General features: G+C 37.7%; 1 protein-coding gene and 1 non-coding gene across 2 annotated transcripts in view; one reads left to right on the top strand and one right to left on the bottom strand.

The window, feature by feature from the left end:
• The window catches only part of LOC150001369 (histone deacetylase 9-like), a 465,158-nt gene that overhangs the window by 21,062 nt on the left and 426,966 nt on the right, over nt 1-17,130 (top strand). The gene's annotated exons all lie outside the window — the stretch shown is intronic.
• On the bottom strand, nt 7,815-7,938 carry LOC150001370 (U6atac minor spliceosomal RNA). The gene has a single exon (XR_016513239.1). It is a non-coding gene; the product is annotated as a U6atac minor spliceosomal RNA (small nuclear RNA).

The following is a 17,130-nucleotide window of genomic DNA, read 5'->3' as shown; positions in this document are numbered from 1 at the left end:
AGGCTCGATCCAGCCTAGAGTGGTCGCATTAAGATAAGCTGTACAGAAAAAACTTGACGTGATAGGAGAAGAATAATTGCAGTTTTGAAATCAGCATGCCTATTTAAGTCTAAGAGAGCTGAAAAATTGAACTCAACAGGAATTATGTTAAAAATTATTCCCCTGTGTAATATACTATATAAACTCTAAAGCATAAGGTGTTTTTAAAACTGTTAATGTTAATAAAACAGATTTTTGTTTTCTAGCTGGAAGCACTTATTTCTTTAACCTGCAGTATAAAGAACAAACCACTAAAACTCAGGCAAATGTTTGCTCTAAATACTACTCTATTTAGAATGTCCTCACCAAAACACTTGAAGTTATATTTCATTCAAGTCTTCAACAACCCCTAGACATTTAAGCAATCTCTAAGTGTATCAGTTACTGTCTGACAGGCAAATCCCATGATCTTTTCTCAGTCTTCAACAGAATTGTAATAGCAGTAGAAATTCATTCATTCAACAAGTGTATATTGAGTGCCTACTATGTGTCTGGAATGGTTTTAAGTCATCAATAGTGAAAGTAAAAATAGGCATTACTGATTATTGTCTATTAAGCACCTACAATGGATCAAGTATTATGTTTTAATCTCATTTAATCTTCATGGCTATCCTGAAAAACAGGTTTTACTAGCATTATTTATAAATGAGGATACTGAGATTCAGAGAACTTAAGAGATGTGTCCAGTACCTCCTATCAAGGAGATAGTAGGACAGGGAGTAAAACCCTCTTTCCTCTTTCAGCAAATGGTGTTTCTTTTGACCACTCATTAATTAATTTATTTACTCATGTTTCATCTAGTCTATATCTTTCTAACCTTCTTTCTATGAACATTACATGTATCTTCTTACCCACCTGTACTTAAAACAATGGTGTCATTTTTGAAACTCTTACTCTGCTCCCTCCACATCAGGTTGGCTTGAATCTTGATTGACTCTGTATTCCACATTTGTCACGAACCTGTAGCCCTCGTTGTTTCTTGCTACAGCTATTGTAGTAGGCTCCCAACTAGTCTTTGTATCTGCAGTCTGTCCTCTGTTCAGCCTAATTGTATAACGCTGCCTAGTGACTCCTACTGAAGTACAAATCTAATGTATTTCCTTTTTCAAAAATCTTCCATGGTTTGCCACGGTCTATCAAAATTCCCAGTACTCATGAGATATTCCCAGTGTCCAGGGTGTAGGGGGAACCACATTTGCAGACTTCTCCATCACTGAACTCTCTCCCATACACGATATCAGTGCTCCTCAGGCTTGTTGGACAGGAATCACGTGGGACTTCTGCATACACAAGTTCCCAGGCCCCACTTGAACCTGCTGAGCCAGAATCCTCAGGGATCAGAATGCCTGTTGGGCCTCAGATAGGCTCAGAGCACAGGTGTGTGTAGGTGTGACCACTGTGGCCCTCCTGCCACTGTGTTTTGAGGAAAGCAGCCAGTAGAGCCTGACGTTATGACACTTAGTCATACCTGAGTCCTCCTGGCCACCCTTTCACACACATCACTGAGGTGCAAACCAAGTGCTGAAAAACCCGGACACATTAATTAAAGTGACTTCTCAAAAGAGTGGCTTTCTCACATTTGTGTGAGCTTGAGATATTTTTATGTGAGTGCACATGCAGTGCATAAAGGCATTTAACTTGTAAATAGATGTGTAGCTGACACGTGAATTGTCTCATTTCTAAATTATATATAGAGAAGTGTATACATATATAAGTGTATGTATTAAATATGTGCATAAATAACTATAGGCATATGCATCTGTGTGTATGAATATATGGCTTGTCCTTTTCCAAAATGACATGAACTGGCTTGTAAAAAAAACCCCGATAATGCAAGATAAAAACCATCAACAATAAGATTATGAAATGAGAAAAATGATGACCAGTAAGTAAGATGAAGGAAGGGAATTTTTTTATGTAAAACTTACTACATTATCATTGAAATGGTTAAATAATAGTACATTGAAATGAAAGTAATTGCTTCTCTTTTCCTTTTATCTTTCCTAATTTGCACCACTAATAAGCAAAATAACCTTTTATCTTATATTTTATCCCCTACACATATATGTTTTTATTCTCAGTAATTTCTATTTTCTCAAAATTCCTTATAGTATTTTTATGAACCCCAAGTTAAAAACATTGTAAGTGTAGTAGCAGCATGTAATTTTATTTTCTGGAAAAAAAAAAAACAGCAACAAACCTAGACCTTTTGGCAATTTTACAATACACGTTAGGCTTAGGAGTAAATATGGGTAGATGTTTAATTGGAAGGTGAGAAAATAATTTTAAAGCTCCAAGTAAAATGAGATATTTAATCATACATTTCAGAATGTGACCAGTTAGTGTGACTGCTAATTCATTCTTTCCTGCATCCACCCTTTCATCCACCCATTCACCCACAGCATGTGTATTTGGTACCTAGTATGCCAAGTGGCAGAGCAAACAGACACCCTTAAAATTTTGCTACAGCCTTGAGAGTCACTGCGTAACACTGACTTTCTCAGAGCTGAAGAAAGATAATGCAATCTGTGTCGCCATCCCAGGTTCATTTGCTTCAGCATTACAATCTTTTTAAAAATGTTGATTTAATACTTCAAATATGAATGCTTTTTTATTCTCCTGTTACTCAGCTCATGAAATATTTTTATGAGAATTATAGTTATACTATACTTGGCCGTGAAGTCAGTGGCTCTGCTATCTTGCTGGAAGAAATGGTCTCCTTTCCAGGTGGGGCAGGCTAGTTTAGGAAATGTGCTTTTAATTACTTCCCTGACCTGCTCTCGTTGTACCAGCGTTCAGGCCTTAGTTATCTCTTCTACGGAGGGATTGGATGTGTTCTCTGTGTTTGCACCTGGCTCCTGGGGCCGCTCTCTTTGCAGGTAGGGAGAGCCATGCTGTGCACACCCTAGAAGAGGCAGTGAGGGAGGCTGTTGTTGCCCTTGGTTACAGCGCCCCTCTTCTCATGGAAAGAGGCTGGGCTTTGGAGCTAGGCAGAGACATGTTTCAATCTCTCTCACTTTCTCACTTTTTGCTTCTTGGACAAATTATCATCTCTGAGCCTCAGTTTTTGATATGTAAAATGTGGAGAATATTGTCAATGTAATGGGTTTTATTTACTGTCAAAAATTTACTTCCCTGTAGTCAATAATTTTGTGATAACTATATATGATGCCAGGTGGGCACTGGAACTATTGGGGGGGATCACGTAGTAAAGTATATAATTGTCTAACCACTGTGCTGTACACCTGAAACCAATACAAAATAATATTGAAAATCAATACAAGATGTAATTGAAAAATAAAAAAAAAATTAAATTAATAAGTTTGAAAATAACTTTATTTTCATTTCACTATCAATAACTATTGTTTAATGTAATTAAATTATAATGTTTTTAGAATTACATGTATCAAGCTAACTTGATTATTTGTTTTACTTGTTGGGTTTCTGTTATGAGTTGAATGTTTATATCACCTTAAAATCCATATGTTGAAACCCTAGCCTCCAGTGTGATAGTATTTGGAGGTAGGAGCCTGTGAGGGATGATTAGTTTAGATTAGGTTATAAGGGTAGCATCCTCATGATGGGATTGACACTCTTGTAAGAGGAAGAGAGGGATCTGTCTCCCCACGAGCATGTACTCAAGAATGACCATGTGGGCACACAGCAAGGAGGTAGTCATCCGCAAACCAGGAAGATGGTCCTCACCAGACACTGTATCTGTTAACACCTTTATCTTGGGCTTCTCAGCTTCTGGAACTGTGAGAAATGAAGTTCTGTTGTTAAATCATTCAGCCCATGATATTTTGTTACAGCAGCCCGTGAACATAGTTCCCTTTCTCAATTTCTTATTCCTTAGGGTAAGAGCTATAATTTGCATCTTTGTTTAGGACTTCCATAATATAGTGTATCATCTAGGACATAGAACTCAATAAATACCTGTTGAACACAATTCAGGGAGTAGAATGATAAATCAGTCCTCGTGTTCTTATCACTTACAGTCCTCATTAATCACACTCTCCACCACTCATACATAAAAAACCATCATGGTTTAGACAGGCTAAAATAAAAACAATTTAATCAAAAGGTTCATAGGGAAGAGTGTGATATAGTTTCCACCATGAAACAGAATGGATTTAAATTCTAATACTGCCATGTATTAGCTGCATGGGTGAAGAAAAGTTATTTAACTTGACCAACTCCATTTATTCATCAAATAATCTTGGCAGACCTGTTTTATAGCATTAGATGATATCATGTAATAAAAAAATGAAGGTTTTATGAGTAGTTTTATCACTCTGTACCATTACTTAAATATGTTTACACTGTGGCTCAAGTCCTGAAAGAATGATTTTAGAGTCAGCCAGAGAGCTCTCTTTTGAATGTCACTCTTTGTTTCCACCGTGTTTCCTTGTGGCAGGAAGCGATAAAAACACCTGGTGCAGACAGCTAGTGACTGAAGAGGAAGTTAATGGTGTTTGTTTTTCCTCCTGAATTAGTAGTCCAACAATTAAAAATAAAAATATGTCTTGCCAAGTGTGGGACATACACAGAATGCTTTGATTGCAGGATTATAGGGGACCTCATTTTTTTTTTGTTGTTAAAATTAGTATTTCTTCCATACGTAGGAATTGAAGTGCTTTTAAAAGTTGAGACTTATGTCTTGTTTTATAAACTATAATGATTAAAATATCCGAATTTTATTAAACACCCACGGGATTTATTTCTTCTTTACCCTGTAGAATTAGAAGTGAAGAGAAGGTTTAGAGTAAAACATTTTGAGATCACTGACAAACACCATGATCCTGTTCCAGTTCCATGGGAAGGTTGCAATGCCTTTGAGGAGACCATGATGTAGCTGGTGTCTAAGTTGTAACAGGAAGACGTAAACAAAGCCTTTCCCTATCTCTGTGCTGAAAAATCCCCAGTTGTGATTGGGAAGTATTACTCAAAGCCAGCTCATTTTCTGCCAGAGATTGCTGTACATCCACACATTTGGGACATTACTAAAGAGTGTGGAAGTGACATAAATTAGGTAGGGGGTGTTGCAGCAGAAGGCGGACAATTAAGAAAATCTCCAAAAGTGACAGTAGATGCTACTCTACAAAGTTAGAGTATTTTTATTTCAGGAAGCAAATTTTGTAGTTTGGAAGGCAGAATGCTTCTACTTTGAAACAGCACTCATTTAATTAAAATCGAGGTTTATGTGGTGGGCTGCTGCGACGTGCCAAGCATGTTTCTTGTACTAAACTATCAGTGCCCGATAGTTTACAAAGATTCAAATGGACTTTATTGTGGGGAGAAGGGCGTTCCTTTGGTAGATGTTTAACTTTTTATTGCAGAATTCCTTGTGCTCACTTCTGCCGTCAGGTTTGGCTTAGTCATGAACCCTGGGAAAATCATTTTTAAAGTGGAAAGGATCATGGGTATTTACTCTGAGGAAGAAGGAAAGGCAAAGATGTCTTAGGGGTTATATCGTTTCACTCAGGAATTAGTTTTGGCTAGGTCATTGAGAAACTAGTATTTGGGAGTGGTGGATATTTTTAGGTTGCTTCTAAGTAAAATCAAAATTTTTTAAATGAACTGGGAAGAAATCATCTAGTTCAGTGTTTTCCAAACTGTATATCATGAACTATTAATTATTCATGAAACTGATTTACTAGGTGGTAGTTAAACAATAGAATAGAATAAACCACATCACAACATACCAGAGTGCACACATGTTGTAAAGTTAAGTATTAATATATGAAACTGATGTTTGAGTTCCATACAGATAAGCGGGTTTGTATATATGTATAAATATGGTACATTTAATATGAAATGTATTTCATATGTGTGAGTAGAAGCTGAAGAGGCTTGAAAGCTGCGAGTTGAGTCCTAGCATCCTTTTAAGATGAGGACATTGAAAGAGGCTGACTCCCAGTTCATTTGAGTGGGTCCCCTTGAGGTGGCTTATCTACCATCAGCTCTCTGCTGTTAGAAGGTTCATTTTGATCATGTATGCATCTTCTATACCCCTCTCCGTGCTTTAAAATTTCTATATTTTTGTCACCAGAGATTGAGTCAAAGATGCTGATATCGGGGGACTGAACCTTCACCAAGCCTCTAAGCACCATGCCCAGTGGGTTGTTGGTATTTGCCATACTAAGTGGAAAAGAAGAAAAGACCAACTTTGCAGCTCTCTCTATAGAAAAGGTCAAGTGGTTTTCATAGGTTAAGTCAGGTGCATGTTGGAACCATGATCAATTTTATCAATAGATGATGGTAATCTTTATTAGCTTCTACTACTTGTTTCAGTTCAGCTGAACAAATATTTATTCAGCTCCTGCTTTGTGCCAGGTATTTTTGCCAGCCACTTCCTTCCTTCTGAACGGGGGATGAATTTTCAGGTAATTAAAGCAATCCTTCACTTTGCTTACAAGATGTCCCAGAGGATTTACTGAAGACAAGGCGTTGGGAATTGTTTGTCAAAGATCAGACAGATGCAGCTCCATGTGTTATAACACAATATGCCACTTCGGAACTCTGTTGTGCTTTATCTAGAAATGTTCCTGATATCTTGAACTCAAACTTTTACTCATTTGGAAGTCCTGCAATGGTCAAGTTCACATAGAATTTTTTGTCTTTATTTTTGCTTTCATAACACATTGATTTTTATTGGACTGTCTCCCTGTCACTGTGTACACAGTGTGAGTTCTGTCTTAAGAGTCGATGGAGGTTTTTAATTTTTCTCTGACAACCTGAAAATCTAGGCTGCAGGACCAAGGTGGCTGTCTGGGTGCCCCGTGGGGTTTTTGTCCTTCCTACATTGTTACTGCTTGTTTACCATTCTGTGTGGCAGTTCCTGGAGGCGTGTCTGTTTTCTGTCTCCTTTTGCTTTCAGGGTGTTTGTACAAAGTGTAATATTCCCTTTGGCTTGGTTATTAGTTGACTGTTGGCCACAGGAGTCATTGCCTAAGGCAGTTACAGCATCAGGGATGTAGTCTCCAGATGGCACCAGGAGCTTGCTTTTTCTTGATGGCTGTCAGCACAGAGAGGGGACACTCATCAGGTTCAAGCCAGTGGAGGGAGATGCGGATAAAAAGCCTGACCTTGTCAGTGGGCAGAGAAAAGTGCTATTCTTTAAAAAAAAATTATATTTCATTTAAAAATATATTTTTAAAATTGTATATTTCAATTGCAGTCGACATTCAACATTATTTTGTATTAGTTTCAGGTGTACAGCATAGTGGTTAGACAATCATAGACTTTGCTCAGCGTTTCCCCCAATATTTCTAGTCCCCACCTGGTACCCTCTATAGTAATTACTCTATTGTTGACTGTATTTCTTATGCTGTATCTTATGCACCGATGACTATTTTGTAATAACTACCAATTGTACTTAAAAATTATCAATCTTTTTAATTTTGTTAATTTGAAAAATTAAACAAAGTGGTTTAGTAATTTTTATTTGCATTCTTAATGATTAGTGGTTTTGAACATTTTCCCCTCTATTTCTTTAATTTTATTTCTGTTTTGAATGTCTGTTTGTGCCCTTTGCCTGTATTTCTTTTAGACATCTCTATTTTGTGATTGATTTATATAAGAGCTTTTTGTATATTACTGAAGTTGTATTTTTATCATGGTAAAATATAACTAAGGTCAGAATTACCATTTTAGCACTTTTTGAGTATACACTTTAATGACATGAAGTACACTCACATTATTGTGCAATGCTCACCAATATTTCTTTCCAGAACGTTCCTCCTCATCCAAAAGTGGTAAAAACAAACAAACATACATGCCCTTGGTTAGATGACATGAAGCAGGAGGCACTGTCTTAACCATACATAGGTTGTGTAGGTCCAAGGACCTCTTATTCTGTCAAGGGGAGTGCTTACTTTTTCTTCTTTCATGCAACACTGCAAAAACTTCTTGAATGATAGAATCCCCTACTTGTTTCTCTGGAGCCAGCTATTCCTTAATTATGGCTACTTCACTTTTGAAGATGTGTTCGTACATTAAGTGAACAGGCGAAAAGCTGCTTTCATGTGACCAGCTTACTGAGCAGACTCTATTTTGTTGAGTCTTTATAGTTCCACTACTTTTTATTTAATTTTCTGGTGTCTGATGTTTTCCTTACTTGCCAATGTGGTATTTCCAGCTGTGCGTGGAAATTAATATTTTATTTGAATAGACAATTCCAGGAAACTATCTATTATGGTTGTAGGAGGCAAAGAGAATGTTGTTTCACAATTTTTTTTCTGGTATTCTTGGCATTATAAATGGAGGAAAGGGGGAAACTTAAGAGTTCATGGTTGGCAATTTATTGTTTTGTTTCTAACTAATATTATTTATGTAAAATACACTTTGTCCCTGATGACAAATGTGGTCAATAATCAAATGTGCGTGGCACTGAAAACTTGCCCTTTGACCAAACAAACCTAAATGGATCTTCCATGGATTGTGAGACCTTTTTGGTCAATAGGCCCCTTTTTAGGACAATAGTGTATATCTGACCCTGTGCAACCTCAAAATCTAGGGTTTGTAGACTTCACCCCAAACCCTAGAGGCCAAGTGTGTTTTATAATTGAGAATTTCTCATATTTAAAAAAGTAGTATGGAGCGTGGACCCTGTGTTACATATCATATCACCTTTAATGGGATCTGAGACAGCTCTTGTGTAAGGCAGGGAATATAAGAATAAAAGTTAATATTTTTGCAGTGGAATTCATTGACAATACTAAATGAGAGAGAATAAATAGCCTCAAGTCTGTTTAAGCCAGGTTTTGGTACCAGATGAGCTTAGATTTGTCAACAGATAATTCATGAAAAGTCTTTGTTCTTTATGATCATGAATAAGGGACAAATTTTTAACTATAGTTTAGGGACTTCCAGCTGCCTCGGTTAGAAATGACTTGGCTCCGTGCTCCAGCCATGCCTGCTTCCCCTCAGCCCCACTCAGTTATGACTTAGCATTCTCAGTATTACAGACATTTTTGCTCCTGGGGTTCTGTTCTTATTACTCAATAATTATTTGGCCGAATTAAATCTCTTGTTTTTCAGCCATTCTGTGTCTGAGTTCTGATCCTTTAAACCCAGTATGTTTGCCATTGTGGTAAATGTCTCATCATACTACAGATACAGATGTTCTTCATTGTTTCTTTCTGTTTGTATTCTTCATCATCTCTGTCTCTTTGCACTGTTATTCTCAGTACTAGAAATGTCTTTTCCTCTCCTCCTCCTGTTCAGTATATCCCCTACACCTTGTTCTATTAGGACAATTTAGTTTCGCCCTTTGTTAAAGGCCCTGTCTTCTTCGAGGTTTGTTATAGCTTCACTTCATTGCTGCATAATTTGAATAATGACGTATCTCATCACACTGTAAGGTTCTTGAGAATAGTACCTCTTTGTATATCCATTGCCTTATGCATTGCTTGCAACATCACAGACTCAAAGATTTTCAGCCCGAGAGAAATAGAAAGTGTGTATTTGGAGGCAATAAGTTAAGACTGGGAAACAAGGAAGAGGAATGTTCAAAAGGAATAAATTAGAGAACAAGACAGAATGGTTTTGAGAAGCATGAGGGGCAGAAAATTAAAAGATTTATTTTGTTTGGAGAATTAGGCAAACCTCTGAAAAGACTGGAAAGTGGAGACAAACCTTGGCAGGTAGATGGGACTTGGGTAGGCAAATATGAGTGCACAGTGCCTTTTAGAGAAGGGGAGCATGTTGAGAAGAGAAGGGGTGTTGATATGTGAAGAAGATATTTGAGCTTCTGGCCAATTATAATGTAAGTTCTGAATTAGGAGAGAGATGAAAGAAGCAGGTCAGTAGGCCAAGGAAGGCTGGATTATGTGGAACGATGTATTAAAAGAAAAAGAATTGGGTCTATTTAGAGTTAGATGCCATTTTGAGTTGAGGAATAGAACATGAATGATGTGACAAAAACATTTCTGAAAATAAATGTATCCACAGCATGCCCAGCAATGCCTGAATGAGAGGATGGGGGAGGGAGTTGTTTTACATTTTTTTGTTGAAAATCAGTCAGAGATCATAAAGACCTGAGTTGAGGTAATGGTAGTGGCAGCAAAAATGGAACAGCGTGGGAAACTTTTGAAAAGTAAAACCGCAGCATGATGGTAAATTTTTGTGTGTCTGTCTGAGCCACCAAGTTCTGAGATATTTGGTCAGAAATTATTTATGTGAGTGGGTTTTTGGATGAGATTAACATTTATATATGTGGCCTGAGGAAAGCAGATTGAATGCCATAACATGTGTGGACCTTATCCAGTCAGCGGAAGGCCTGCAGGGAACCAAAGGCTGACTTCCCCCAAATAGAAGAGAGATTTCTGCCTCGTAGCCTTGAACTGGGACTCAGCCCTTACGGCTCCTACAGCAGCCTGCTGCCTGCAGACTCAAACTGGCACATTAGCTCTTCAGATTTGGGAATTGCCAGCCCCCATATTGCATGAACCAATTCCTTCTAATAAATTTCTGTTTCTCTGGATAACCTGAACTAACTCACATAGGATGTGGAGGTGGACTAGATATGGGAGCCACCCTAAAGGGAGGAATTAAAGATGGCTTAAAATTTGGGACTGAGAAGTCTGGAGACAGCTAAGGTGGGGGACGGTTAGAGGGTAGAGGATAGTGAGCAAAAAGGAAAAAGGCCTCATGGACAGGACAAGAGTGTGGGGATTGCTGGGGGATGGAAGGGGGGTAAAAGGGGACTAAGTGGTAATGGAAAAAATACGTAAAAAAGAAAGAAGTCTGGAGAATAATAACGATAGTCATAGGAATGTGGAAGTTGAAATACAGAGGCAGTTTTGAGGGAGAATACATTGGTTTTGGTTCTGTTGACTCTCAGTTGATACTGGAGATTCACGTGAAGTTATCTGAAGCAGATAACTTCACATCGCTTGTGTGGGTTAGGCTGAGTGTGGCATCTTGGAGCCATCTGGAAGCAGGTGAAACCGAAGTCTCCTGGCAGAACCAAGTCCACAGGGGAGTGAGAGAGAGTAAAACTTTGATTGAGGGTTTCCAGGTGGGAATTATGGGACCAAGTGGAAGAGATGAGTCAGGATACAAAAATCGGTTGGTGACGGAGTTCACTGATGACATGGGTTTGTCTGTCTCCAGCGCTAGAATGTAAGCCCATCAAGGCGACAACTTACCCACTTCTGCTACTTCAGCTTTGAGTGTGGCGCTTCAGATACTCAGGGTCTCTAAACATTGCCTTCTCTTTTTTTCCCATTGAACTGAAAACTGAAACAGGAGTTAGAATTCCTTTGCTCTATGATTTAGCATTTAAGTAGGTGTACAGAATCAGGTTTGACATTTTAATTCCTAGGACTTTGATTTCCTTTTCAAAAAATGTGCAGGTTGGATTAAGAATTCTTTTAGGGTTCCTCACAGCAGAAAAAATACTGGGAAAAATATCTTTATGTCAAAAAATGGTTCTAAGCTGTGAAAGTGGCCTTGGGTGAATTCAGAAAATAAATCAAATTTTACAGCAAATTTTCTTCCTCACCTCTTTTTTCTGACGTTTTTATCAAGTTAATTTCAATAAAAATATTGTCATATATTAACTAAACAAAGCTTTTATATAACTTTGTCTGAAAGCAGCTTTGGCCAAAAATTTCTTCCTAAACATTAAAAGTATGATTAGAAATTATTCACAGGGAGCCTAAACCTACTTTATATAGCTTTAATTTAATATAATGGTAAGACAAACAAACCTAGAAAAAAAATACAAGCAGTATTGTTTTTTCTTAAATTCTAATACTATAAAGAAATTTTGGTTTTTATATACTTTTCCTCCTATTAAAAAGTCTTCTAACTCTTAAAATCTCATGGACTCAATTTATGTAACTTTTTAGAAAGCGAGAAATCATTGCTTAAAATGATCCTACGTGTTTACCATACCTTATACCTCTTTATATGTTTCTAGATCTGTACTCACAGTATATTACCTCACAGTGCCCTTTTGGATTTACTTTGAAAGAATACCTTTTGTTCTGAAAAGCACATTTCTTTAAGACATATCTAATATCAGTTTCGGGAATTTGATCAACGTGTGATGTTTAAATTGTAGTCTTCAAACTGGTACCGAATAGTCTACAAAATAGTCACCAGGGTGTAAAGTACAGCATAAGGAATATAGTCAGTAACATTGTAATAACTATGTGTGGTACCAGGTGAGTACTTGAAATTGGGGGACCACCTTGTAATGTGTATGATTGTCTAACCGCTATGCTGTACACCTGAAACTAATGAAAATAATATTGAATGTCAGCTGTAATTGAAAAATAAGATTTAAAACCAAAAAGAAATTGTAGTCTATACCCTTTAACATTTTTTTTCTGACTGTACAATTTGGAATATGGTGAATTTATAAAGATAGCTTGGAAAAAATCTGACAGCTCTATTTTTAGAATGTACAACATGTATCTTTGATATAGTTGACACAGAAACTATTCAAAAGTTGGGGAATAGTTGTCATAACATTTAATCCAAAGGCATTAAAATACTAGCATTAAAATCTAACATTTTTAAAAATTATTAAATGGAACTTGTTGTGCCCCCAGAACATGAACTGTGAGTTAGTTAGATATTGCTTATCGTTCTGTCTGCTGTCTTACTTTTGGGTATGCGAGGACACTTTCTGGTCATTCATGTTCAGTGACCGTCTACAGCATGCACCCTCTGCCTGGAAATAATCTTCTGCCTTGAACCCACGAAGTGCTGATGTTCTTTGTGTCATTCGGTGTCTCTTGTATTTGCCTTGAGGCTCCTTAAGTGAGCATCATTAACCATGAAGAATTCTCTCTGGGAATAGACAGTGTCACCACAGTGGGAAAGGTACTCTCCAGGATCACTTCCTCTGTGTCCAAAGTCAAATCTAGAAATATTTATTTTCAATGGCAATATGTTAACATCATTTATTTATTTCCCACGGACCTCAAAGGTATGGATTTCTTGTAAAGGCAAGTAATTTATCCTTGAATTCATTTTAATTTTGTGTATACTTATATCCAGGTTCTCCAGCCATTCATATTGGTCAGCTGACATCTTAGTTACGTGTGTATTGTGTAGAGGCACAGGGATCTGCTTTTACTATTTGCTTTGCAATCAGCTACATAATACCGTCTACATGTACAGGGACATAAAAGAGCATTAGTAAAACTTAGATGACAACTTTGCTCTATTTTTAAGTCACACTAATGACTGCTTTGCTTCTCAGTAATTTTTCATTTGTAACATTTTATACCTGGGTACACAAATGTAATGCAATTAAAGAGGAAAACAGTTATCTGTCTGGTGGAAGTAATGTACTTACTTCATTGAAACAATTGACTTGTTTAAAAATACACAGAAGTTCTAGTGTTGCTTAGACTGTGGTTACCTGTAATTTGTAAAAGGATTTCCAGGAAAACCTAAGATCCTCTGATAATATGGGGTCAGCAGTTGAATCCATTGGTTGTGAATGATGAATTTCCATGCAAAAGTTCCTTCTAATAGAAACTTCTATTTGGAACCATTTTGGGTTTGAGAGCTTTTTTCAATAATCTCTTGAGTTTTGGCTGGATCTCTGGAAAACTGCACTCAAAAGTTGCATCTTCCTGTGAAAACTTCATGTTGACTCACGGGTTCTATGTCGGTGGAACATTTCAGTGCTTTCTGGCCAGACTCCAATGTTTCTTGGCGTTTCCTGAGGACTCTGGCTCATCCCATCTATAGGATCACATTGGGTTCTGGACAAACCCTGAGTGCCATAATTCATCTGCAAGTTAATTGGGGATTTCATTGGGTTTTGTAGTTTAGCTAACACCACTGGGCAAGTGAAGATTCAGTATTTTTTAAATATATCCAAGGACATACCTACTTTAAAAATAATACAAGGAGAGACTACCTTTCCTTTATCACAGTGCTGCTGCTTCTTGTATCCGATCTTTTCACAGAGGTCAATGTTCTATTTTAATTCCTTATTATAATTTTTTCCCTCCTCAGCAGTTTCTAAAGCTACTGTAGGTCAACAGCTTTTTTTTTTTTTCTTTATGAGAGAGAGGTTGCTCTGGCTCTTGGCTGACTTTAGTCTCATGATGTGGGGCTGATCTAGGTTTTCATTTTTCACTTGAAAGGTGCTGCCAAAGCTAGTTAATTTTAGTTCTCACATCATGGAGTGTCGGTGCCTGTAGGTGCTCTCCAGATGGTTTGGTTCAGTCCTCTCATTTTCCATATGAGGGTACCAGGCTCAGTTCCTTAGTTGTCATGTAAGGCTATTAGGCTAGAAGTCATGACCGCCTTGCAAGAGAGCTGGTCTAGAGAGTCTCCCAGGCCTGCTTAAAGATCTCTATCCATTCCCTGCCTCAGATTTTGTACCTTTAGGTAGTTTCCTTTATCCCTTTTAAATTTAGCTTTCCATACTTTATATTAATTTGGAAAAACAGCCAACATTTTTGCTTCGTATTCATTTGGGATTCCAGAGTTTCATGTACAACTACATTTTCCTCGTGTTCTAAGCTGCAAATAAATAAAAAAAGGAAATAGAAAGAAATTAACACAACTACATAATGCTTTATTACAAGTAATGTTGGGCTTTGGAACGCATAGCGGACCCAAGGCTGAATGTGGCTTTCTGCGCCTCCCTACGCTGCTATTGAATTTTGACGCTGTTAGGGAAACGTCCACAGCCCCTCCTTTTTTCACAGAAATTGTCTATTGAGGCAAATGCCAGCCAGAAAAGAACCAGGTCCTGGGACATGCAGCTAAACCACCAGCAGCAGGGCCACATGGAGAAGGCAACAAGTCCACCAGTTGGAAGATGATAGGCCCCTTTATATGTTACATTTTAGAGAAGAAAGGTAAGAGCTGATCTGTAAAGAATTTACATTGGCTACAGATAAGAGCGGCAGGAAAACACTGGAGCGGAGGCAGTTGTATGATAGGTGCACAGTCCATACGGAAGACATATTTACTCAGAATGTGAGCAGTGTATTGTTAGTTGGCCCACAGCTACGAACTGGGTAACTACTCCTATCTCTTTCTCCCACTCTCTGGTCCTCTGTATTTTATTTTAGGGATGTCTCAGAAGTTTTCTCTTGTCACCCACCCAGTGAGAAATAGAGAAGTGTGGAACTGCAGGTTCCCACTCAGCCTCCACGCAGGGTGAGCCTCAGAGGGGCTCTCAGCCACTGCTTCTGAGAGTCCAGGGTCCCTGCCAGACCTCCGGCTTAGTAAAGCCCTGCCCCACTGACAGGAAGCACTTACTTTCAAGTAGCTCACCTTGCGGTGAGTACCTTTGTCTTCCTTTTGTCTTCCTTTTCCCACATGATTCTGACACCAGTGTAATTTACAAAGATTAGTCATTTTCTCATTATTCTCTTGACTAGAGTAAAAAGAGGAAGGTAGTGAAGTCTTCCTCAACAACGGATTACTTACAGTTGAGGAAAATGAATGAGAATTTTGCAGGACACCTTGTACATACGCTCAGACTACTTCACAGTAGTGGGACATGAGTAACTGCTCTACTTCCCATCACCAATCCCTAATCTGACATTTTTAAGAGAAAGCTGGGGAAGACTCTCACCTCTCTTTTCACCATCTCTGTTTAAACGCTAGGCCCACCATTATATTTGAATACATACATTCCCAGCTACCTATAGGCAGAGTCAAATGATCTTTTGTTTGTTTTGCATTTGTTTCCCTTTGGGCCAACGGAACTAAGTAAACTTTCAGGTCACAGAATCTCTTGGAATTTTTAGTTGATAATTAGTTTTTCATAGGTAGGTTTCCACTGGATTTCACTATATCATTTTTTTTCCCATGTATTCTTAAATGATTATCTTATTTCTTTATCATCTGCATTTAAGGTCTCTAAGATAGTTACCTATGACAACCCAGAAAACATTTACATTTTCTTCCTATTATGGGATTTTTTTTTTTCCTTAGGATTTTTGCCTTGTGGAGCATGTTGTACCTGTGTGCAGACACTTGTACTTAATTCTGAGGTAAATTAAAAGTAATTTAATATTTGGATACTCATGCCTTCTCTCCTGCTATTATTCTTATGCTTACTAGGCATTTCTTTTCTTTTCTTTTCTTTTTTTAGTAGGTTCAAGGCCATTTAGATAAAAAGTTCCTGAATTGCTGTTGAGTAGATTTAAGAATTTATGTTTTGAGATGTTAAGATTTAAGATGTTCCAGTACCATTCTTGGAATCGAAATCCTCATCTTTAAGATAAATGGTTTCTGAAGAAATGGTGAGCTGACATCTATTCAATCATCACGATGTTTTTGCTTTGTGGGCATGTCAAGAACTGTTCCAGTAGAAACTAAGAGATTGCACACAGGACCCAGCACTGAGGCAGGCACAGGTCACAGCGGTTGGCACCTGGGTGGTAGAAGGTAACAGTGGACACGTAGGGCTCCAGAGCTAGGTACCTGGGTTGAACCTCAGTTCCAACACTGACTTTCATATCTCTCTCAGTTTACTCATCTGTACAATGGGCAGAATAATTAATGGTATGTACCTTGAAAAGTTCTTCTGGGCAATTAAATGAATTAACACATGTAAAGCACTTTACAACAGTATCTGAAATATTGTATATGCTTTATATATGTTAGCTGCTAAACAGTGTTCACATTTCCTAATTAGGGGTTAATGAATCCAAGATCATCTGTATTTGTAAGTGTTTTTCTGAGGATGCTATTTTTTTTAGGAAAACCTGCACTAGAAGCATCTTTTCTGCGGTGTTCCTGGCTTGTATTTTTAGAGGTGAACTGTGCAACAAAAGATTGTGAGCCCTAATTTTGTATAATTTGATGTTAATAAATAACCTGGGTTCTTTGTTTGTCTGTGTGAAATTGTTTAATGGTTTCAGGCAATTTATTTCCCACCACCAAACTGTATTTATTTTATTCATCATTGATGCTGGTTTTGGTGCTACAATCGTCCTGTATTCATATCTGCTTAGACAAGAAGGGAAATTTTGAGGAAGTAGTCCTCCAGTTATTTTGACAGATCTCAATAAGCATAAAATAGCTGAGTATTTTGGAGGAATATATAAAAATGTACCACCCAGGGGCATAATATTCCAAGTAGTAAATTTC

Source organism: Furipterus horrens, unplaced genomic scaffold (assembly GCF_987537825.1).
Source record: "Furipterus horrens unplaced genomic scaffold, mFurHor1.1.pri manual_scaffold_9, whole genome shotgun sequence".
NCBI lineage: Eukaryota > Metazoa > Chordata > Mammalia > Chiroptera > Furipteridae > Furipterus > Furipterus horrens.
This window is presented reverse-complemented; position numbering and strand designations above follow the sequence as displayed.